The sequence below is a fragment of the Coturnix japonica genome, chromosome Z, assembly GCF_001577835.2.
Source record: "Coturnix japonica isolate 7356 chromosome Z, Coturnix japonica 2.1, whole genome shotgun sequence".
Taxonomy (NCBI): domain Eukaryota; kingdom Metazoa; phylum Chordata; class Aves; order Galliformes; family Phasianidae; genus Coturnix; species Coturnix japonica.
In genome coordinates this window covers 21,760,894-21,786,177 of record NC_029547.1, presented here as the reverse complement: position 1 = coordinate 21,786,177, position 25,284 = coordinate 21,760,894, and the positions used below count along the sequence as shown (strand labels likewise).

At 38.2% G+C, this 25,284-nt stretch overlaps 1 long non-coding RNA gene across 1 annotated transcript; it reads left to right on the top strand.

The window, feature by feature from the left end:
- Positions 1-5,070: 5,070 nt before the first annotated feature.
- On the top strand, positions 5,071-24,811 carry LOC107306075. Its single transcript, XR_001551971.2, has 3 exons — positions 5,071-5,333; positions 13,186-13,243; positions 24,515-24,811. It is a non-coding gene; the product is annotated as an uncharacterized LOC107306075 (long non-coding RNA).
- The last annotated feature ends 473 nt before the right edge of the window (positions 24,812-25,284 follow it).

Genomic DNA, 25,284 nt, shown 5'->3' with positions numbered 1-25,284 from the left:
CTGCATCACATGGCAAGTACATTTTAAGCCTAGATACTTTCTGAGACTTTCTTGGCCTGATTAGATTACTGTATATAAGAAGCAGGTGGAATAGTGGAATACCAGACTGTCAGCTCTGCAGTTCTCATTATTCCTTTCATCTAAGGGGCAATTTTATTTTAAATACAAATACAAGTTTTTGAAATATGTTTCTGAAACACTTTGAAATCTTCCTAGTAAGCATATTCTTAACTGCAGCAAAATATCCCTACTTATTAGATAATCATTACAGAATCATAGAGTCATAGAATGGCCTGGGTTGAAAAGGACCTTGAAGATCAGGTAGTTTCAACTCCCCTGCCATGGGAAGGGTCACCAACCACAAGACCAGGCAGCCCAGAGCCACATCCAGCCTTGACTTATTATTCATAGCAAGTAATCAGCTCCAATATACTTTTTTCATACGTTTATATTTTCATTTGCTCCTTCTACATTTAGGAAATGAACACAATGAGCAACTCAAAGAGAATAAGAAGTTGTAAATTTTGTAAATTTAAGAGGATAGCTTTGGGAAACCAAACAAAATCCTAATTTTACTCATGGCTGGGGAAGATATGAAATACATAGGCTCTTAATCAGTGACTTTGAGAGGCATTAGCTATTCTGTTCTTTCTTTTAATTGTGTGTAGACATCTGCATTTCTGGGTGGATAAAGAGTAACAATTTGTTTGATTTACTACTTGATTGATTGCCATAGAACATCATCTAAAATTGCCATAGAGGACCAGTTGATAGATTTTACATTTAGAAGAGCCTGTACTCCCAAAGTGTCTGCAGAATATTATAATGCAGCTTATCCCAGCAGACAGTATGAATGTGATTGCTGCATTTGTCAGGCTTATTACAACCTGTGTATCTTTTTCTTGAAGTTACATAAATTTTAACATTCCTATTAAGTGGAAAAGATGTTGCACATCTTCTCATTACAAAACATTTACTATTAAGATCACTTCAAATTCATAGATATTACAAAGATCATGGATATTTCAGTTATGCTATGCTGCAAATTTGTGACTGAACACTCTTGTCGTACTCTCTGTCCCGTGTGCGATAGCAATGTGAAATCTCCCTTAGATTCCATCATGTTTGCACAAATATGGATCCTTCTGTTTGTGTTACCCCCTTTACCAAAACAGTTAAGAATATAAGCATGAATATGTGGAAAGGAGAATAATCCTTAGAATTTTTGCTTTTTTTGTGCAATACCACATGCAATTATTTAGCTGCTTACAAGTGAACTTCACATAGATGTGCATGCCAGACAGCTGGGGGCAGGGGAAACAGTTAAGATTTCTAGGTACTTTGGGGATATTTTTTGGAGAATTTTTTTCTTCATATAGATACGAAATTTCTAAAGAATTTTCCAGCAAATGTACTGAAATATTTGAAATATGTGAAAAGTGGAAAAAGAAAGGAAGTGGTAGGGCCCACAGTAAACGGTTCAATGGAGCAAACACTGGTATTGTAAGAGGATGTCTTAAATTAGCCCTGTGTTTTTACAATATATTAGTAAATCTAAATAATTTGAATATTATATTATTCAAATATTCTTTAATTAGGAAGTAAACAATTAGAATGTGTGTCAGAGTTCAGCTTAGAGGCCTCTGGGGGAGCTCAGTGAACAGTCTTAAGTAAAATGTTTGATGATATTGGTCCGCTCCAGTCAGGAAACCTATCTTCTGTTTTGCAGAGAAAAAACGTGGACTCCACTCTACTTTTATTAATTACTGTTTAGCTCAGGTCCTGGACTCACAGAAGTATTGATGCAGCTGCATATATGAATACTGACAGACTATGGTTAATTTGCCCTTTTGATCACTTCATTACTCTATAATCAGGATTATTTAGTTTTATATTAATTTGTTCTTTTAAATTGAAAAGCATTCAATTAAAGACTTTTTTTTTTCCTCTTTTTTTTTTTTTCTCATTAGCAAGTCTGCATTCTTTCCTGGTGGCAGTTTTATTGTTGTCTTCAAGATCATGTTTTCAGGCTATATAGAAGGCAGAGCATAAACACCATTAAGGTGGGAACGCTGAATAGGATCTGTGTGTACAGACAGGCTAGTAGATTAACACACTCCAAGTCTTCATTTCCTGACTACATTTAATGGTTCTAGCTTCTCAGAGCCTAACTGAAAGCAGACCAGTACCATGAAGGTAGTCATGTGCTCTGAGTTGAGTGGCTAATGTGCAGCAGTCTGCAGGAAGCTACAGCCTGACCTACTGCAAGTCATTACAATAAAGTTTGGCACTCAGTGTCCTAGAGATTGCATGACAGAAAGGTGAAAGAAAAATGAACAAATGAAGCTTCAGTACCTGTGCACTGATTGCAATTCCTTCCATTATCCTATTTCTTCCATTTTCCACAGAAGAAAAATGACTCGGAGGTTGGTGATATAACATATATCTTCACTGAGTCATTATCGCTCTCTGGGAAGATTCCAGAGCTCCTTTCTCTTATCTCATAAAGAAATGCAGCGTAGTAGCTAGATAGGAAAGAAAAACCCAGTAGTTAGTCATCCCTGATGGAACAGAAAGCTGCTGAAGAGGTTATGAAACAAAAGCATCTGTAGCTATTTAACTTTTTAAAAAATGTATGAAAATAAGAAGCATTATGAAAAAATATATATATAATAAAAAGAGATCTCTATATAAATGTAATAAAGTAGCAGATTAAATAGCCATTGAAATTAGGATCATCAATATATGCAAAAAAACCAAGTCAAACTAAACTAAATAATGAAGGATTACAAAGGACTGATCACAGAATTGTGGATGTTGGAAGGGACCTCCAGAGACCATTATGTCCCCCTGCAAAGCAGATTCCCTACAGCAGGTTATAGAGGTAGATGTCTAGACAGGTCTTGCATATGTCTAGAGAAGGAGAATCCACAACCTCTCTGGGCAACCTGTTCCAGAGCTCTGCCACCCTTACCTTAAGGAAGTTCTTCCACAATATTGTGGAACTTCCCATGTATAGGTTTTTAGACCATTACTCCTTGTTCTATCGTTATGCTCCACCAAGATGAGCCTGGCTTCATCCATTTGCCTCCCACCATCCTTCAGATAGTTACGGACATTTATCTGATCCCCTCTCAGTCTTCTCCCAAGCTGAATAGACCCAGGATACTCAGCCTCTCCTAATACAGGAGATGTACCAGGCCTTTTGTTATCTTTGTGACCCTCCTCTTCACTCCTCCTAGGACATCCCTGTTTTTTTTTTGAGCTGGGGATGCCCAGAACTGGACATGATATTCTAAATGTGGCCTCTCCGTGGCAGAGTAGAGTGGGAAAATCACCTCCCTCAACCAACTGGCCATGCTCTTTTGAAATAGCCTGGGATACAGTTGGCCTTTTGGCCATAAGGACACACTGCTGTCTCATGGCCAACCTGTTGTCCACCAGGATACCCACGTCCTTCTCAGCAGACCTCCTCTCCAGCAGGTCATACCCTAACCGGTGTTGGTGCATGTGGTTATTCCTCCCCAGGTGCAAGTCTCTACACTTGCTCTTATTAAACCTCATCTATTTTCTCCTTGCTCAACTCTGTCCAGGTTTTGTTGAGTGTTAGCACTGCCTTCCAGTTTGTCAGCCATTCCTCACAGCTTTGATTGTATCAAGTTTGTCATTGTTTTGTTTTGTGTAACCCTGTTTGCAGCTTGTGTACCTCCACAGAAATGACCCATATGAGGTCACTTCAATACTAGGACCCTGCCAGTGCCTTTACTTTGCTCCCTCCAAATGCTGTATGCATCCACATGCACACTGTTAAGGGCAGAAACTGTTAAGTGACTGTGTGTGGCTCTGCTGTGAAGACCTGCCAGCTGGGCCTTGTTTTGTTATTATCTCCTTTGGGGGACAGGGAAGAACAGCTCTGCCATCCCTCTGGAGGTAGAATGCATACTACAAGCCTCAGAGCTGGCTATGTGAAAGAATTGTATTCATAAGCATTGTTCATTTTGGAGAGCCTCAAGTCCACAGCTCATCACGCCTAGGCTTTGTGATGAATGCTTGGAAGTGGTTTTGTGCTTCCATCTAAGTGATGTGCCCCCTCCCACAATGAGGGTCTGTCTTGTGAGGACAGAAGTGTGGGCATGGGAATGGAGTACTTCATATTGTTTTTTTCTTTTTGCTAATGCATCTAGCTTTATATCAGTACCAGGTTATGATTGATTAGGGCTTGGTATTTTCAACAAAGGGCATTGATTAATTTTTGTAGAGCTCAATAAAAGCATGTTAATACATCCACACACATATCCTATTAGGCATGCGATATAATATGCAATGCAATTAGCTGTGGGGCAGCAATGATTAAGCAGCGTAGTATCTTTCTTCTAAATTGTATGCTGCTGTTTATTATTTCTGCGTCTGCAGTTCTCTTTCCTCAGTCTGATTCATTCTGAGTCATACAAAACACATCCTCATTGAGATGGGGCGCACAGCAGTGAGGGCTGTCGTGCTAGTTCTGCACCATTAGGTAATTGCTCGAGTCTTTCTGGTGGAGATGTCTGTTATATGGGCAGCACAAAAGACTGGGAGAATGTGGGCGTCTGGTGGGAGGATTCAGAGTTAGAGGAAAAACACCTATTGGAAAAACTTCCACTTGAGCTCGTTTGTTACAAACTCACTGATATTTCTATTTTAAAATATTTTGAGAAAGTATTTCAGGGCATGGAAATGAGTTTTCTTATACATAGATAATCCTCTGAAACAGAGCAGAAAAAGACAGTGAAGATTACCTCTCTGGGGGTGGTGTTTGGGGTCCAGTTGTGATATTGCATCAATTCTTATAGAGACATTAGAGAAATGGTATTTGAAAATATGTCTCACTAACTCAGAGTCCTGTTGGTAATGCAACACAGCAACTCATGCATTGTTTTTAATCCTTCAGTTCTACTTGGTAAGAAACTTAACAGGGATTATTCTCATTTACAAACAGGGTTTACCCTCTTTGTGTGAAAGGTAGAATTTGAAGCAGATAGCATTACGGTAAACATCTTTTAAATTGATTTCCTCATCTTTGGAGCAAAATTCAAAAGCTGTTTACTCAGAAACAGGCAGCCTACTCCTCCACTACTTGGTGAGATATCAGATTAAAAAAAGCAGCCACCAAGGATAGCACATCAGAAATGACGTACGCAGTCACAATGGGAGGTATTTATGCAAGGATGAGGCACTTCCCTCCCCCATGCTGCGTGCAAGCCAAGAAGGAACATTATGGATAGCTGAAAAATCACCTCTTCCCTCATCTTACTGAAGAAAGAAGACAAGAATGTCTGGATAATTGATTTGGAGTAAGAGCAAAACAGAACTGCTGACATGAAATATGCTTTATTTTTAAAGCCTTGGCTAAAATACAGTTGATTTAATTTGTTTTGTTTGTAGCCAGACATTAGACAGAAACATGAGTTGAACTCCTTAAACAACAAGAGGAAAAAGCTACCGAATTAATATATTAAAAAATATAAAATCATAATAATAACGGCAGGACAGTCTTAATGAAAACATTTAAGATAAAATAAAGAATATCATTGATATTCCTATTCTGGAAGAAGGGTGCTATATAAAGATAAAATCTGTAAGCCTGTTATTTAAATGTAATACATTCCTTGCTTATTTTAAATCCTTCCTTTGAGATACCTTCCATGTCTGTGAATTATGAGTGTCTTTTTTAACTGTGTAGCTTTCAGTAAAATCCATTACCAGTTCTTTGAATTCAGTTCACATCGTCTTCTCATAGGCTATAAAGAGATTCAATCTGTTCCAGAACAGTAATCACAGTCCATTAAACTCTGTTCCCTGTAGTCTTTGTTCCCAGTTACATGTGATACCGTAATTGCGTTTGTGCGAGAGGGGAAAAAATCTTCAAGCAGGCTTGCAAAATTGTCATGAAGATTTACCAGTCCAGGCAAAACATGTGCTTGTCTGCCCTTTGCAGTGATGGTGGTTTCCCTGAAAAACCTGAAAGCATTTCACTTGCCCAATTAAACAAAACAAAACAAACCCGGCAAACAACCCCCTCAACAACCACTGGGAGAAGCAGAGTTTTGCAAAGCTGTATCTGAAAGATCTATTCGTGCATTTACTGGTGCTCCTGGTCACCAGCTTAATCTGAATGCTGAATGCTGGTGAGAGAAGCCAGAAAAAAATATGCTTCCATGCTAACTTCAGAGACAAGAGAGTTCATGATTTCAAAGGCTGTTTCTGTACAGCCTGGTAGTTTTTCTGCTGCGTCAAACCTGAACTGTTTTAACGCCATTGATTTCAGCAGGGCAGATCATAAATCTGGTGTGAGATCATAAGCTTATTGACAGATTCAGGTTAAATAATAAAGGCAGTAATAAAGGTTATAGATTAAAGCTGCTGTAGCCCTGCGTGTCTTTCAAAATGTTTTTTGTTTTATTGTGTTTTTTTTGTTTGTTTTTGTTTTATAATGTAGAGCAATAAAGCTTCTCAAAAAAGGATGTCAGTTGATCCTTTCTGATCACAGCAGTTAAGAGAACTGCAAAAGAAGTATTCCATGCTTTTCCTACTGTTAACAATATTCTCAGAATAGTGGAGCATACTGTAGAGGGCTTCAGAGAAACTGGAGTGTTTTGTGTTTTATTCCTCTGTGTATGAGTTTCACCAGAAACGTGGCTGCTCCGATTAGCATTTTATCCCAAGCTCATTCATATATTTGATTTAAAATGCGCAAGTTAGTTTGATTTCAATGGTCTACTCATATGCAGTTCATGTTTTTTAGTAGTTCTGCAGAAGTCTTACTGATGTGTTCTGCAGCTAACAGGCTCAGAGCTACTATAGATTCTAAGCCTCAAAAAGCATCACTGGAGGTCTTTGGAATCTTCATTCTTTAGCATATGATGCTTTTTCTGTAACCTACTGGGCAGTAAATTTGTACAGCAGTGTTCCATTCAGCTTTAGTTTCTTCTCTTAACATTCAAGAGAAAAGTCTAACGTTTAATGAAAAAAAAAATAAATGTTTGTAGCAAGTTTGAAAAGAGAGATTTGATGCTGGTGGAGAGAGCACACTGCATTATTTGCCTGCTGGGATCCAAAGGAGTGTCATCTTGTTTCTGTTAAGGAACCAGAATGTCCTTGGAGTTGGTGGTGTATATCCTCTGGAGGAATAATGGCTATTGCAGAATAGAAACAATCTTCTGAAGATGGTACACAGGGAGTTGCCACAGGTATTTAGTTCTTTTCATGAACAAATAAGCACAATCAAACTGCAGTATTTACCAAAATAATGTCTTACCACTTCCTACAAAGAGTGAACAGCTTACTTGCCAGTACGCTATTGTTCCCGAGGAGCCACTTAGAAACATGCAGTGTCTATCCAAGGAGGAGAGATGGAGAGTTAGGAAACAGATTTCTGTTCTCCGTTCTCAATGTTTTCATAACAAAAGAGAAAAGATTATTTTGTCAAAATATTTTGTCAGTGTCCTTTTAAGCTTTGATTTCAAGGCATTTAATTTGAAGCATGATTGACTGTGAAAAAGAGACAGTAATTACCTGCCCGTTTCCTCCTTTTTCTCTCCATCAAACGGGTTTGATTAGAAATTAGGGAGCAACTTGAAACCAACTATCCTTGGTATGTATTTGGGTGACATGGATGACTCTTGTATAGACCCACGGGTGACTCTTTTTATGCATCTGAGTGATACAGTTGAAAAAAAAATGTGTGTTAGGTAGAGGGCAGGTGAACTGTGTTCTGGGGGCATCATTTTGGCTGAAGAAGTAGCTAGAAAAAGGCAAAGGAGACATGGGATTATACCCCATTAGAAAATATGATCCAGAGAGAAAATCTAAGCTTGTGCTTCAGGGTAACCAACAGGTGTACTGACATGGCCAAGGATAAAAAGATAATCTTAAAGTGCTGTTATAGACTATCTGAGTGTGGCTGTAGATTACTATAGATCTGATACATTTTGTATTATTTTCTTCTACAATTAATGAGGCTTGGTCCTGGATAAAGAGGAAATTCTGCCAACACTCCAAGTTGTGTGGATCAACCATTTCATCTCTGGAAATGGCTGATATATGTATTAGATTTGTAATGGAGCACTGTATCATGCATATGATACTACTATACATGCTACATATCTACAACACTATTGTATCACATATATACACATGTATATTAAAAGGACACTGGCAGGTGAAATTTAAAATGCAGTTTCACATAAATCCCATTGAAATGAGCCTTTGATTTGGCAGTGATTTGGAGGAGAGCCTTTGACAACTACACGTGCAAATTTTCAGTTCCACAGTTTATAATTTCAAATAATAATAATAAAAAAAAAACGATTTCATATTTATGTATTAGGTATTCAATACTCTTGTTTCAAGTTTGACACTGAAAATATCCCTTCGCTACATAAGCTTGGAATTGGGGGAAATTCTAAGAAAAAAATATTAATGTGGTTCCAGAAGTTGTGAAATAAATACAGTGCCTTTTTACCCTCCCCCCCCCTCCACCCCTCCTTTTTTTTTAAAAAAAAAAAGCAAGAGTAAATAGTAAATGTTTAATCTGACACTCTTATGCCTTTTTGGAGGGAACTTGAATCTGCCATGAAGGCTCATATATTTAGTCCTCAAAACATTCTGCTCATGTAAATCCAGGAAGATTCTAATTTGCATATGTACAAGCATTTTAGTATTAATCAACCCAAACTGCAAATTCTGGTCAGTCAGGGCATGTTCCTAATATCGACAAGGCTGTGCATGAGATGTTTAGGCAGAGTAATTAATTTTGCTATAATGACTCTAATGCTCTTGCCTGCCCTGCAGCAGGTTGACATGGCTTTGGAACTGGTGTTCCTTGTTTCTTCCTTCCCTAGGTGTTGGCATGTGCACAGCATAGTGGAAAGTATCAGACCAGAAGCTCTGTGACGGACTGGAGGCCAGGAGTCAAAGGCAATAGCATGTACTGCAGGGTAGCACCTCCCTATCCAGCAGGACAGTCTGGGGAAGGCTCTAGATTAGTGATAAGGCACTGGCACAGGCTGCCCAGAGAATCTGTGGATGCTCCAACCCTGGAGGTGTTCAAGGCCAGGCTTGATGGGTTCCTGGGTGGTCTGATCTGATGGACGGCAACCCTGCCCACAGAAGGGAAGGCTGGAACTATGTTATTGTTGAGGTCCCTTCCAACTTGAGTTGGAAGGCACTCTTTTATTATATGATTCTATGAACTGTCTAAAAATGGTAAAGAATTGCCATTTTTTGAATAGTGTCCTGCAGACCTGGGCACTTCAATATGGGTGTCTCTTCTTGAGCAAGGTTGTACTAGGTGACCACCAGAGGCTTTTCAACCCCAGCCATTCTGTGATTCTGTGACTCTGGCATAATGGAAAATGATGCAGCTGACTGAGCTTTGTATAGTGAAGAAGCATCCTACGTATATGTGACATGCATATATGCATACATACAAAAGTTAAGCTTTTAGTTTACTAGTACTGACCTAGTTGTCAGCCTTCCTATTTGTATTTGGAACAGCTGTGAAAAAAAGGGTGACTCTGATTAACGTTTATTTACCCTGCCTCAATTCTCATGCCACCCAAGTGTGCACTTACCTTGTGATCCACATGAGGAAGTACTGGTCCAGCTGTGACAGCTGCTTTGGAGCTGCTGTTGGTAGCTGGAAAATGCCACAGCACTGAGGGATGTGATCTTCCCAGCCATACGCTTCTGACAGCCTGACTGTCAAATGCCATCTTACCCTTCCACTCCATGTGGGAAAAAAGCTGTAAGAAAAAGTATGTCAACTTTACAGCAAGTAAGGATTCTCCATAAATTCTGAAATCTCCTAGTAGCTGCTATTAAGGCATGGGGGTGGTCTCTGCTTCTCTGGTGGTGCAATAACTGAACTCTGATACATAACGCATCAGAAGCAGTATTTTTTGTGCTTTATTGGCAATATGCCACCATTAGTTTGGAACTATAAACATGATTGGATGTATATCACAAATAAAATGTTAATTTGAATCTCCCATCTTTTATTTATTCTTCTCCCCGCTTTTCCTTCATTTCTCACTTCTTTTCGGTTGGAAATCAAAAGAAGGGACCAGACTGCTAAAAGCTTTTCTCCCAGCAGTGTGTATATATACTTGTGTGTGTTATGAAAGCCTGCGCTGATTGCAGCAGCAGGAGCCAGCTTCAGGGAACAAAAGCTGTTTTCTCCCCCTGCCATTTCCCGTTCAGAAATTAATCTTGCATGTACTCTTGTACTCACACACACACACACTGGAACATAATGCAGCCTGGAATTCACTCAATCTATATATTCCCCATAGATCTGTGTGATCTGATCCCTTTTGTAATATAGTCTTTTTTTGCTCCTTCAACTTTTACTTTTAGTATTCTGTTGATTTTGCGTTTCAGTAAACCCAGAAAATCTTTGATTATCATGGAGCATCACTTGTTCTAATCCAGAAAGTCACTGTTCTCTTCCAGAGAGAAGGGGCTGTACTGTGTTTCTGAGAGTCACCATCGTTTATGGATGTTAAAGTGAAGTACCAAGTGTTTATATCTTAGGCATGCCAATCCAGCGTGTTGGGCTTCTCTTCTCTGAAGTCTTGGCCTATGCTAAGGCTGAATGGCCACACTTTCAGCTGGCATTGAAGAGCAGCCCCAAGCAATTCAGGAGCTTCTTCCTTTACAGTTACAGGCTTAGTTAGAATATAAAAGTGACAGGAAGCATTTTATTAAAAAGTCCAGTAGTAACTGAATTGCCATAGAAATTTTGGGCAGTTTAATAGTGCATTGGTGATATTTCTGCCTCTCAATATTGACACATGCAAATCTTTATAGAAGTCTTAGTCAGCATTTTTACCATTCACAAAGGCATCTGAGAAATATTCATTAACTCCTTGGACTGCAATAGCCAGTACTTCATACAGGTTTCTTTTGTGGCTGTAACTGACATTCCTGATACGAAGGAAGAGGTGAGAAGAGAAAAAAAGTAGTCAACACATCAAGGGATTATTTTTGCTTTAAGTAGAAGAGGAAAATGTGTGGTGAAATTGCTCTAGCCAGGGGGCTGCCGCTTTCAGCCTTTCATGGGATATTACTGGTGTTTGAAATCCGCCCACCAAATGATTTTTACTCTATAAAGCACATGCGCTGTCCTGTCATGTAGCTTTGTATTTTTCCTTTTTGTAGTGGAAAGGCCATAGTATCTGAACACCATCAAATAAATCTCTAATATTAGTGCTGAGAAATGAATCTGTGGAGTGAGGTTTTGTGTGGGAATTAATTCATTAGTTTCTAGTTGGGTTTTGGTTGAAGCTGTCCTCAGTCAAATCAGCATTACAACTCAGTGCTTTTTATCTTTCTTGCAAGGAGTTGCTGTAAAAAATATCTCTTCTTGAACCACAGGTTTCTCAAAATTGGTTTTGTCAGCTTCCACAAGGTATGGAGCCAGAGAGCATATGGGTTTCTTGGCTGAAGCATTTACATGAATTGTAAATCGGATCTTTAGGAAGGTTTTTGTTTATGCTCTAGTATGTTACATATGCCTATCTGCAACCAGTCTTCCACCTGATAAGAATTTGAATGCATTAAGGAGAAAAAATTAACAGAACATGCCGAGGTTTGGTACTTGCAATAGCAGATGTTGTGCTGTGTCTGTCAAGTTAATCTCTGCCTCCTTTTTTATCACTTGCTTTAAATAGAAATAAAAAATAATAATTATTATAATGATGCAAACTATTACTAGCACTACTTGGAGACAATGGAAACAAATTTGTATGTCCTGCTGGAGACAGTTAAACTAAACATATGCTTAAAGTTATATTCAGGTCCTTGCATAATAGTGATCAAACATTCACATGTACTTAAATGTATTATTTGTCCGAAATCTTTGTTGGATTTATTTTGCATTTACCTTTTCCAGCAAATTGTTTATTTAGTCTTAACCTGTATTTAAGGCAAAGTTGTCTAGGTTAAAAGCTGGTGACAATGCACTTCTCTAATTAATGCTTGGTGATAACTGGAGTTTTAAAAAGACCTGTGAAAGGCAGTAAGAAACCTAAGGAAAAAGGATAAGGGATGAAGAGGGAAAGCATAATAATTTGTCTCATATCAATGCACATTTGTCTCATATCAATGCCTGCACACAAATATAACTGTTACAAATATATAGACCATGCTGTGTACAATTATTGTAATTAACATGCTCAGAATTAATCATGAGTGTTTGTACTCTATTCATGTACGTAAAATACATTTTGAAAGCTATGTATTCACTTATTAGGAAGAGGAAGATGGGGAATGTATTTAAAGTTTTGTTCATCTTACATGTTTATAAAAACATTGTGAGATTAATTGTTTAAAGTTAACTTGAAGTCTTGCTTGCTTCTTTATTTATGTGTGACACTGATTCGTGTTTGGATGTTTGATACTGTTCTGCAATTTTATGTATATGTATATGTATATGTATATGTATATGTATATGTATATGTATATGTATATGTATATGTATATGTATATGTATATGTATGTGTATATGTATGTGTATATGTATGTGTATATGTATGTGTATATGTATGTGTATATGTATGTGTATGTGTATGTGTATGTGTATGTGTATGTGTATGTGTATGTGTATGTGTATGTGCATGTGTATATGTATATGTATTTGTCAAAGTGCTGCTTCTGTCATCTAGTCCTCTGGCGCTATCTATTCCTGATTCTGACCTGTTCAGACATCTCTGTTCAATACCATAGTCTTCAGCTGCCTCATTCCCAGAGTCCTTAGATCCTCCTGTCAAGTTGCACTTTTTATAGACCATCTAGATACATTAGTATGAATTAATTTTCACAAATGCTACGTACATAGTATGTTATAGTTTGGTTAGAATTAGGCTGAAAGTGTAATATTTGGGTTTAGAACTTTTTGTTGTGTCTATATTTTAAATGCCAGGCTCTACTTTTTTTGTTTTCTAATTTTTTATGAACCATATTTCAGACTCACTGGATGAGCTCATTTTTCACATTCACCTGAAACAAAAATATGCTTACATGATTTTAAAATGCAGAGTATTTGGTTGGACATGGAAATATGATTATTAAAATGTCTTTTTGACAAGGACCAAAATATTCATCTCCTGCGTAATTGAATTTCTCACTTATTCTTTCTTTGAGATATTCACAGTGTCTTGTAGAAAAGAACCGCAGTATAAATTACATTACTTCCTCTAAGGTAAGAAAATGTATTTTAACTACTGTATTTTTTAATGATTTTTGTACTTAATCATAAGAGAGGATCGCTACAGATGAAGAGGAACTACTTTACTTTGTACCAGTGGGTACTACTTTCTTTCCTCAAAATATAACACACGCTTGCTATCAGATGATATCAAATATTATGTTACACAACAATTGCTCCTGACTTGCCTGATATATTCTATTTTAACAGGTCCACATCTTTTTTTTTCCCCTTGTTAATTTCTCCTCATACTTTTTGTTGGTTACATATGTGGTACAGAGTAAATGTTGAAGTTCACAGTTGTTTTTCCTACTTTCTTGGCTTCCAGCTGCAGCAAAAAGAAAATATTTCTCTGGATCACTGTGAAAATGTATGTTCTTGCCAATAGGAGAAAACTTCTAAGTTATAACCACGCTGATGAAAAAAAAACAAGCAACAACAACAATGATGACAACACAACAGATCTACTGGAAAAAACAAATCGAAACAAAACAAAATGAACAAAACACACACAAATTTTGTCATATAAAAATCTGTTCTAGAATTTTGCCCCCTCCACCAAGCTTTTTAAATTATAATATATTCATGAAACATCAAGTGAAGGTTGACTTTAAAAAGTTGTGTTTATCCAACACTTACAGTTGTGGTGGAGGACTAGGTGGGAAGAATTGATCTCTTACAGTGCATTTGATGACCATGCAGTAATTCATACCTGCTGTTCCAACAGCCTGTGTCTGAATCTCTTGTCACAAAGTAATGGCAGAAGTCAGGACAAAGTAGGCAGCCTAGTTTGGTCTGGTTCTCTTCGAGCCAGTGTTTGCATGCAGGCTTCCTTTCTCCTGCTCCTGGTAAGGCAGAGAGGGATACAAGAAAGATCTAAGAGTTAATGTGTGTCTGAGTCTTGTCCCAGTGTGGCTTGAGAAATGCCAAAGCTCTACATGCAGACATTCAGGGCTGGGGAGCATTCCCACATTATGCACCTACTACAGCCTGCTATGCAATAACAATAATGCTTTATGTTTTTCTAGTTGCATCCAGTATGCATTTGCTATTTCAGTTTTTGCTACTGTGGTTGCATGCTTTATTATTCATTGTTTTGCCATTGCTATCCTTTTGCACACTGCTGAGCAAACAAATAGTATTGTATTATTAGATTGGCTGGAGAAACATTTTATACTTCAAAAAATGCCAGTCCTTGAATTTATTATCTGTAAAGGAGGAAGTGTATGCCTTGCAAGGAGATACTTTACAGCCTGGTGCCTGCATATCATGTTGCATTTCAGACAACTGGTTTACCTTTAAAAAATATGATAGCAAAATGTAGCATTTTGCACTTTGGTCAGAGTAATCCCAGACATGAATGCAGACTGGGAGAGGAACTCCTTAAGAGCAGCCCTGTAGGGAAGGATCTGGAGGTCCTGGTGGATGAAAAGCTGAATGTGAGCCAGCAGGGTGCGCTTGCAGCTTGGAAGGCCAGTGGCATCCTGGGCTCCATGAGAAGAGGACTGGCCAGCAGGAAAAGGGAGGTGATTGTCCCTCTCTGCTCTGCCCTCATGAGGCTCCATCTGGAGTACTGCATGTTGGTCTGGGGCGCTCGCACAGGGAAGATGTGGAGCTGTCAAAGAGGGTCCAAAGGAAGGTGATGAAGATGACCAGAGAGCTGGAGCACCTCATCTATAAAGACAGGCTGAGGAAGCTGGGCTTGTTCAGCCTGGAGAAGAGAAGGCAGCAAGGCCTTCCAGTATTTGAAAGAGAATTGTAAAAAGGAGAGGAATCAACTTTTTACTTAGGTAGGTAGTGACAGGACAAAGGGGAATGGTTTTAAGCTCAAGGAGGGAAGGTTGGGATAGGTTGGGGATGCTTTGTTCATGGAGGTGTTCAAGGCCAGATTTATCAGAACCCTGGTATCTGGAGGTTGGTGGCCCTGGCTGTGGTAGGGGAGTTGGAACTTGGTGATCCTTGCTGTATCTTCCAACCTAAGCCATTCTGTTCTAATTCTGGGATTCCACATTAACAGTCATCATAGTGGAAGAGGTATGTTATGTCAGACAAAGAAGTACTCATAAAAGGGTTAATGTGCAGCTACTAGAGAAACTGCATGTTAACCAGTTATAATGAAAGGCTTTTTTTCTTCCTTTTGAATCCGTTCTTATCACCTACAATCTAGTTCTACAAGTTATATGAATAAATATTGAAAAAAGAAAATTTTATCCCAGGAAAGCTTGTGAGGGCCTAGTTTTAGGCTTTCAGTTCTGATGGTGTTGTAAACTTGACTACAGTCTGGCTTGTATGCAGGGTGAAATGAAGACCACATGAAGAAAAGGCACATGTCTTTAGAGAGGAAATTGGATCTGAATCACAGATCTGATGATGCAGTGATATGGAGAGGAGAAAAAAAAAGCACATTAGATAATAAATCTAACTAGGGATATATGAATCTTGCCACTATCTAGTTTGTATGATCGTGAAAGAGTCAACACAATTTGCACTTAAAGAAGTTCAGTTTTGGTACATTTCAACTTGCACTGTTTCTACTGAGCTGACTCCAAAGGTTTTTTTTTCAAGTACTGAAGATAAAATAGTTAAGAACTTTCTTTTGGGGAAGAATTTAATATTCTAGTTGGATTTATACTAAGTATTTGCTGAGTGCAGAAAGAAGAATGTTCATTTCTGCAGCTCATCAAACTAGATGAGTGTCTCTTACTCTTTAAAGCATAGCTGCAGAGAATAAAACTGTTAGGAAGGTGACATTTTAAAACATTATTTGAGCCTGTTATTTTAATATAATCATTCTGTGAAACAATGAGTTTTAAAATATATAATGTATGTATTTCCTTGCTTGTGTCTGTCAGTCTTATGTAAATTCATTCATACAACTTCTTCTCCAATTCTTCTTCTGCAATGATACTCAGGATGAGACTGAGGCTGGATTCCAACCTTGCCAGAACAAGGCAAAGGTATGAGAGAGAAATAATTTCCACAGGAACAACAAATTCTTTCCACTTGCTAAAGATTTCCCACAAACTACTATACCAGTTAGTGTTTGCTGCACTGTAGGATGCTTCTTTGAATGCTTAACTATGAAGATTTACTGCAATACTCTCTGATACTTTCAGAAACCAACATAAGCTTTTGACATATTCTGGGTCACCAAAGATGAAAGGAAGTCTTGATTTTAATATATAGATGATGCTAAGAAATCATCAGATGCAGTCTATGCTGGCATAGGCTTTAAACTTTCCTGACTCATAGTAAAGCCAGAGGTTTTGGAAATGAGTGTCACACAAACCAAAAGGATGAGAGTAAAAATTAGGAAGAAAAAAAAAGAAATAGTGGTTTTCCCACTTTTTATCTATTTGTAACATTAGGAGAAAGGAACATATGGAATAACCTTTTTCATACACTTTCATACACTTTTTCTTAGTATTATCATAGTAACATTCTCTCGAAGGAACAGGAGTATGACATCAGTGTTCTATCAAAGAACTAGCTGGGATAGATCACCATAAGATTAGAAATATCAGCTGTGAAAGACTCATTTCAGAGAAAAAAAAGGTAATGAACAACTAAGTAGCTGATCTTGGAATACTAGATGGCAGCCATTAGGTCAGTGATACTGCCCTTCTCTACCTATGTTTTATTTGTATAAAACTGCATCTTATTCTTTAGGAATGAATTGTTTAAGTATGGAACACGGGATTTGTGAAACTGAGTGAGTTTAAAGACATTCAGTTTTTCCCATGCTCTTGTGGGATGTATTTTATATTTCAGTGATTAATTTTTACTCTGTATTTTCTGAATGTACTGTACAGATTTCTTATCACATTCATGTTCTGTGGCATCACAGTGTTCTCTCTTTGTTCACCAGTATTTATTCTTAAGTATTAGCAAGAACCCAGAAGGTATAGTGCAAACTGTGGCTGAGCACTCTGTGAAGGGAGGGAACTACTTCTCAAGTCATGAGCAACAATTTTCTGGTTTCATTTTATTTTATTTTTGTCAAAAAGACACTCATTTAACAAATTTCATAACCTTTGCTAGAGCTGATGGTCTGTCTTTTTGGAAAAGGTCACTATAAAAGCAGATATTAATCTTTAGAGTAGAATTCAACCAGCATGAAGTTGCTCATTTATTGAGTTCATTTATCTGCAAAAACAGGAGAATTTCCACCCAAATTACCTTTGAGGAAAGTTTTCTAGCCTGTGCCTGTTCACGGAATTCTTGTCATTTGAGAGAGTGCTGGTTATCTTAAGTGCTAGCACTATTCTAGGAACTGAAAGGATGGCCACATTTCAGGAACATGACCTCACGCTGTTTAATCGACATTAACATGCATGCCTGCTTGTTTCATTCAGACCCAAACTGTGACTGACTTTTGCTTTGCTTTTAAAGAGAATAAGAGATATGTAGTTAGCTCAGACTCTTTTGTCTCTAATGGAGCAGCGTACTGCAAGTCTTACCTTTCCAACAGGCACCTTAAAAGAGACACATTTGATTTGTATTTGTCTTGTGTTGGGCAATGTGTCATTTAACAAATATATTGGGCGTTACAAATGGTGCCTTTTCCCAATTTTTTAAATAACTGTACTTTTTTGTAGGGAATGTTGTACAGTGGTAGATCCAATTAATTCCATTGCTTGTCTGATGAGAAAGTCTGTACATTCATACAGAAAAAACTGAAAGAATTATGTTCTCCATCTGCTGTTGGGCTGAACTCAATACCCTTGTTTAAGGATACATTAATGAGCAAGAGATATTTTTGAAGCTATGTCTTCATCTCTGCCCTTTAGATATAAAATAAAAATGTATGTTGCAGTTAACAGAGCTGTTACTTTGTCACTGAGGGAGAAGATCTATAGGATTTTCTTTCCTAAGACAATTCTAATCTCAGGCTCCTATGAAGACCATAAAAACCTCTTCGCTCTCTTCATTCTTAAACATGGAAGTCTCTATTGTTGTTCAAAGCTCCTCCAAATTAGGGAGAAAAAAAAAAGAATGGTGGAAGAATACAGTATTGGAAAGACAGGATAGCTTTAGCAGCTTCCTCTATTTAAGTTGTTTCTCAGGGTTAGTTTTCTGGGAGTAAATAGACTTCCATAACCAAATAGTTAGACCTCAGAACTACTAGTCTGTATTTTATGCTAGGGAAATCCCAGGCTTCATCTGGTACTATTAGCCTTCAAAAGACTATTGATAAAATGGATTCCCTCTGCAAGTCAAATGAAATTGACTCTAAAGTGGGGACAAAATGCTCTGACGAGGCTATGGATCACTTTGTCTTAAGTCCTAGATCCAGTGTACTGGTAAGATCTTCATGTTTAAAACCAGAAAAGTATTTTTCCCTCATAAGAACAGCATCCAGAAACTCGGGAAAGCTGGGAGAATACTTCTCAGGATCTTATTTTTTCACCTCCATTGCACCACCTGGGCTAGTAATAGAGAGCATAAGACTTTCTCTGCAACAGCTGCTACTGATGCACACCACTGACTTGTCTCTAATTAGAATAAAAGACTTTCTCAGCAGCAGTAAATCTGCAATATCTTAAAAAATAATAATGAGAACACAGAATGAACAAATTTTCCACTGTTTGGGCTTGCTCTGGCTTTCATTTTTTAATTTTAAGTTCTTTTTATACCTTATGAATTCTTTCAGTCTTCAAAAAACGTGCTTAAAACAGTTATTCTACTGTTCATTTTTTTTCATAATAAGGGTAGTGAAGCACTGGAACAGGTTGCCCAGAGGTGCAGTGGATGCCCCATCCTTGGAGACATACAGCGTTAGGCTGTGTGGGGCTCTTAGCAACCTGGCCTAGTTGAAGGTGTCTGTCCATCACTGAGGAGTTGGACAACATGACCTTTAGAGCCCCTTCCAATTAAAATATTTTAATGATTCTATGATTTCATAGCAACAGCTATTATTCAGATGTTTTTCTTGTTGGTGTTGTTCCTCTGCCTTACTGTGAGTTAACAGTATGCTTCTGCAGATCTAAGAAATCTAAGTAAATTTCTTCAAGTAACAAGCCTGTAATAAAAACACAGGCACAATGCTTTTAATTTGAAAGCTATTTTTTTTTTTTTTTTTTTACTTAAAATAAAGTCATTCTGCTGCTGCATTAGAATTGGCAACTTACTGGTGACAGAAGTAGAAGCATACTGGCCATTTGCTTGTCTTAATGAAGCTGCTACTTGTCTTGGCTGAACTAATCCTCAGCAGGGCTTCCTTAGATGCCTCTTGTCACAAGCTAACTAGCAGAAAATGCAAATGCAAATGCCTAGGTTTAGAACAACATTTGGCATTCTCTCTGTGTTGTATATATTTTTGCTGAGGAGCATCATTTTGATGTCTTCAGGGTAGCCAGAATTATCTGTGCAGCCACTTAAGCTTGCAAATGATATTGGCTGCAGCAATGCCAATAGTGAGAAGGAAGGCTTTAAAAATTAATTTGGATTTTGGAAAATACTTTTGCAGTATATGTAAAATGTTAATGATTTGTTTACTTTTTAGAAGTTAAAAGTGGAAATAGAAGATTAACTTCCAGAAAGATTTTAATCACAAAAATTGCACCATACCTTAAGTAGCTGTGAAATAAGTTTTTGTGTATGATGAACTGGCAATTTTGTTATCCTGTAACTCATCCATTTTTACTCCCTTTATCTACTCCCTGGTCAGTGGTTACTCTTTTACCTTTTATTAACTATATATGCCTCTTTTTATTTGAATATGCAACCTGAATTGATTCCACTGCATTTCCTTCATGTTCTCAACTCCCAGGAATCTAGTTCTTTGCTAAAAATTACACTGTTATTAATTCACTTCCCGTAATTTGTCAAGGGCTCAAGTAAAGTTTTGAGGCACTTCTCTTTCTGATGATAAGGGCCATTATTAAACACTGATAGCTATCCACTCTCATAATTAATGATAACTTACTTGATTGAGAACTTAGAATAAAGCCAGGTATTTCTCTGGCATACTACAGAGTCATGGAATCATAGAATGGCTTGGGTTGGAAGGAGCCTGAAAGATTTTTTAGTTCCAACCTCTCTCCAGTGGACAAGGCTGCCACCCTCCAGATGGGGCTGCCCAGGGTCCCATCCTGCCTGGTCTTACACACCTCTGGAGCTGAGGCATCCACTACTTTTGTCTGTCTGTTCCAGTGCCTCACCACCCCCTGAGTCAAGAATATCTTTCTTGTATTTAACATCTAACCTAAATCTCCTCTCTTTTAGTTTAAAGTCATTCCTCCTTGTACTATCACCAGTACATCATGTAAAAATCCAGTCCCCCCTCCTGCTCATAAGCTCCCTCCAGGTGCTGGAAGGTCACAATGAGGTCTCCCTAGAGCCTTCTTTTCTCCAGGCTGAACAATCCCAACTGCCTCAACCTTTACTTCATAAGGGTGGTGCTCCAGCCCACAGATCATCTTTATGGTCCTCCTCAGGAGCTCTAACAACACAACTTTCTTGTTTTGGGGCCCCAGAGGGGTCCTTGTGAGGGCAGAGCAGAGGGGACAGTCACCTCCCAGAACCTTATTAAGAACAGAACCTTATTAAGTTGAACAGGGAGCCTGTTCAGGTCCCTCTAGATGGAATGTCTTCCTTCTACTGCATCAGCTTCAGTGTTCAGCTTCATGTCATCTGCAGTCTTGCTGATCTTGCACTCAGTCCCACTATCTGTGTCACTGATAAAGATGATGAAGAGCACTGTTCCCAAGACAGAGCCCTGGGGAATGCCACTTGTCACAGCCTTCACCTGGATGTAGATCCACAGGCAGTTTTTTCACGCTGCTAAGTGAGTATGGAGGGAATACAGTTTTTTTTTAAATTTAAATGATACATTTTGCTAGTTCCAGAAGGGCATAATCTGTAGCAAATAGAATATAAATGAATTCAGAAGTTCAGCATAAGTTAATGCTTCCTTATATAGCTGAACTTTTTCTCTCTGTAAAGCCTTATAATTTGTTCTGTTAGTCATCAAAGCGTCGTTTCTTGCAGCATTCCCCAAATTAATGATAGATAGATTTTTATTGCTTTGCAAGCATGTTACTTAGAACTGAACATGGGCACAGGAAGATGCTTGCTCCCTGTGCCTGACCTAAGGCTGCTGATGAGTCCAGCAGCTTTCTCTGCCATCTGAGAAGAAAACAGGTTTCTGTGCAAACAGTATTTCAGATTGCAGTGGATGCAGCTTATGTTGCTCCTTTAAATACATCACGTTCTCTTGACTTTTCTCCGACTCCTTGCGCAATGATGTTCGAGAAGCCTGAATTCGAAATGAGTTCCATATATCTTGGCATTAAACAAGGTGGGAAATATCTCAGTTTCTGTAGTTGAGGAGTTGTAGGTTTCTACTGGCTACACCAACTTGCATGAATGCAGTAATCAGGAAAAACAACAATAAAAAACCTCCAAGGTGTTTTTTCTGCAATCAGAGGGGAGAAAAATGGGTAAAAATGGAGAACAGAGTCCATCTTCTAGAGAAAACACTGATGTATTTTTTCCTTGTACCCTTGTGGTTGTGTAATCATTTGTTGTTTTGTGGCTTGACTGGGATACAGAAAAAAGGTGTGTCTTCTTGTTTTTACATTTCTGTGTTTCTTTTTGTTTATGACAAGAGGAAGCTGTTTGGAAAATGGAAAATACAGTTAAAAGAAATATTTTTCTCAAGCATTAAAATTCTATCCCAGTGTCAGTTTGCTGCTGACAGCGAGATACGTGCTGCCTGAATTCACATACTTTTCTCATCATGACGAAAAAATTATCAGTTCTTGTTATCACGACATTAAAAAGCAGTAGATTGCAAATTATTTATTTATTTTTTATGTTTAATATTGATTTTGAAAATGAATGTTCTCTAATTTCATAGTTCTGTCACAAATAAAGGCTAGTAGGAGATTCATGAAGTTGTCATAAGAAAGTGGTAGCAGAGTCCTTACTGATTTCATTTAGATACCGATTCTATCATTTACTCGGGGAGCAATCAAGGATGTGTGATGCTGTCATTTATTAGAAGACCTCAAAAAAAAAAAAAAAAATTGATTATATGCCCTAGCCCTATAATTTACTGTGTATAGACTGAAGGTTACACCCATGCAGTGCCTCAATGAAGTTAATGGTGCTCCATGCTGGCACAACAATCTGCCCATCTGCTGTAACTGTGAGATCAAAACAGTGACTTGGAAATTACAACACTGATGGACCAAGCTGAAATGTTAATTCCACCTCCGAAACTCTGGGGGAATGAAGTCTCATCTTTGCACAAAGAGATCTGCAAAAGGTGTTTCTCCGGTGGATAGATGGTAGTGATATTTTAGAGATATGAGATTGTGGTCCTGGAAATATTCTTCCTGCATTATTTGACTACTCTGAGAAATCCTAATATTTTAAACTTACTGCAGTTATTTAACCTAATCACTGTATGTGGGATATAATTGATCTCCCTCGTAGGAGGTAATGCAAGAAAGAAATGGCATAATTCTGCATGTCTCTGTTCTGTAGTGACAGGCTGTCATTTCCTGTACTCCGCTAGTGGTTATGAATAGACAATATATGTAGGCTGAACACTGTTGCTTGGTAACCATATTTTTTACTTTCTTAAATGTAATTGCATCTCTTCAGAAAAACATTGATTACTTTAATTTCTTTTGATATTGAAGTAAGAAATTTGCTTCTAACTACCTTGAGTTTCTCAACAGGGTGAAGGCTATTTGAAATTTTAAACTATGAATTTTCTCACTTTTTTAGGGCAAGACATCTAATAAGTATTGCCATAGATACTGTTATAATCAGATCTACATTTTCACTTAATTAAGTATATATATATTTCACTCATTGAAGTATATATAGCAAGAGTTCAACTTTGAAATGACCACAGTGTGGAGCGTGTTTGTAATACAGGAGTGAAATGCTTGTAAATTTGATGACCTTCTATTTATAAGTTAAGTTTATTCGCAGGTTAACTGTCTACATGAATAATATTACGACCACAGAGCCACTGACAGATTCTTGTAAACTTTAAGTCACCAGGTCAAAAAAACTGGGAATAAACAGAAAAATGTGAGGAAAAACTGGATGGATAATATGTTAAATGCCATAAGATACAGCATTTTCAAAATATAATTTAATTTAGTTATGAAACTAATTTGCTCCTCTACGTGGAACACGTAGGAGAAAACTTCTGTGGAGCAGGAGTCTCTCCTCCCCTTCCCTCGCTTCCCAATAGGTGGCTTTATCCTGGTGTGAACTGTTAACCTTATCACGTCTCTCTGACCATCATAAAAGCATAGTGAATAAAAATAAATCTGTTTTAGTGACTGATAAACTGTTTCGCTGCTGACCACTTCTGGCTGTGGATTGTTTGGATTGTTCTTTGAAGCTGTTGTTGTGAGTTCATTACCTTACAGGCCCCTTATATGAAATGCTCTTAACTACTAATCAGCAGCTTGAATCTTGGATGATAAAAGTGAAATTTTATGTCATCCCACAAAGCGTGAGCCACATTTACAGGTGATTTTTGTCTTTCTTTGTCACCATTGTGCCTAGGAATTACCGTTTCTAATTGCAAAATGGACATTTTGGAAAATAAGATGAAAGTTGTTCCTAATATTTTAGCTGTGGCTGTGACACATCAATGAGAGTTGAAGTTTCAAAGGATTTCTACAGGCTGTCTCAGAGAATCATTATTTTCAAAAACTGGTCTTTTCCATTAGGGAGTGTTCAAAGACTGGGGAATAATTAAGAGGCAGAAGAAAGTGTTATCTTTTAAAGGTGATGTATGCTTCTGTAATATGCAGAGTAAAGTTAGAAGCTTTCTGGAATACCAGAATAATAGCAAGAAAACTTCCTGTTATACTGTGATCACAGAGACATGGTGCGTCAGCTCACATGACTGGAATGCTGGCAGGGATGGTTATATCCTCTTCAGCAAAGGCAGTCTAGCAAGGTGAGATGGCGGAGTTGCTCTTTATGTGAGAGTGCAATGTATTAAGCTCCACCTGGGGGAATGATGAATGAGTGGAGGGCTTGTCAGTAAGAATTAAGGAGTGGGCTCATACAGATGAAATTAGTGCAGGTGTGTACTACAGGCCACCTGATGAAGAGGAAGAAGTTGATGAAGCCTTCTACAAAAACCAGGATGTAGCCTCACAATCCTCAGCACTTCTTATGGGGAACTTCAACCATCCTGATATGCGCTGGATAAGTAGCATAGCCAGGCACGCAAGGTTCAGGCAGCACCTGCAAATCGCTGATGATAACTTTCTGGTGCAGGTGATGGGGCTGATGAGGAGGGGTGTTCTACTTGACCTTGCTCACCTAACAGGAAAGTCCTGGGGATGTGAAAACTGGGGGCAGATTGGGATACAGTGATCATGAGATGGTGGAGTTCAAGGCCTTGTATGGAAGAAGAAAAGCAGTAAGTAGGATTTCTACCCTGGACTTCAAGAGAGCTGATTTGGAGGTATCCCATGGACTAGACTGCTAGAGGGTAAGGGGGCCCGTGAAAGCTGGTTGGCACTTAAACACCACTTCTTCCAAGCTCAAGATCAGTGCATCCCTAAGAGTAAGAAATCAGGGAAAGGTGGCAGGAGGCCTGTGTGGATAAGCAAGGAGCTCATGGATAAACTAAAAGGAAAAAAAAAGGTACATGAAGTGTGGAAAAAAAGCCTGTTCTTCTGGGAAGAATACAGAAATGTTGTCAGGGACTCTAGGGACACAACAAGGCCAAGGTCCTCTTGGAATTAAAACTTGCATGAGAGGTAAAGGATAGCAAGAAAGATTTTTATTTTTTTATTTATTTATTTTTTTTTTTGGTATGTCAAAGGAAGACTAGGGAAAATGTGGGTTCCCCACTAAATGGAGTGAATGCCTTGGTAACAGGACACTGAGAAGGCAGAGATTATGAACCTGAAGAGGGTGGCCAGTAGGTAGAGGGAGGTGATTCTCTCTACTCTGCCCTGGGGAGGCCACATTTAGAATACTGTGTCCAGCTCTGGGCTCTCCAGTTAAAAAAGACAGTTAAAAAAAGACTCCTAGGAGGA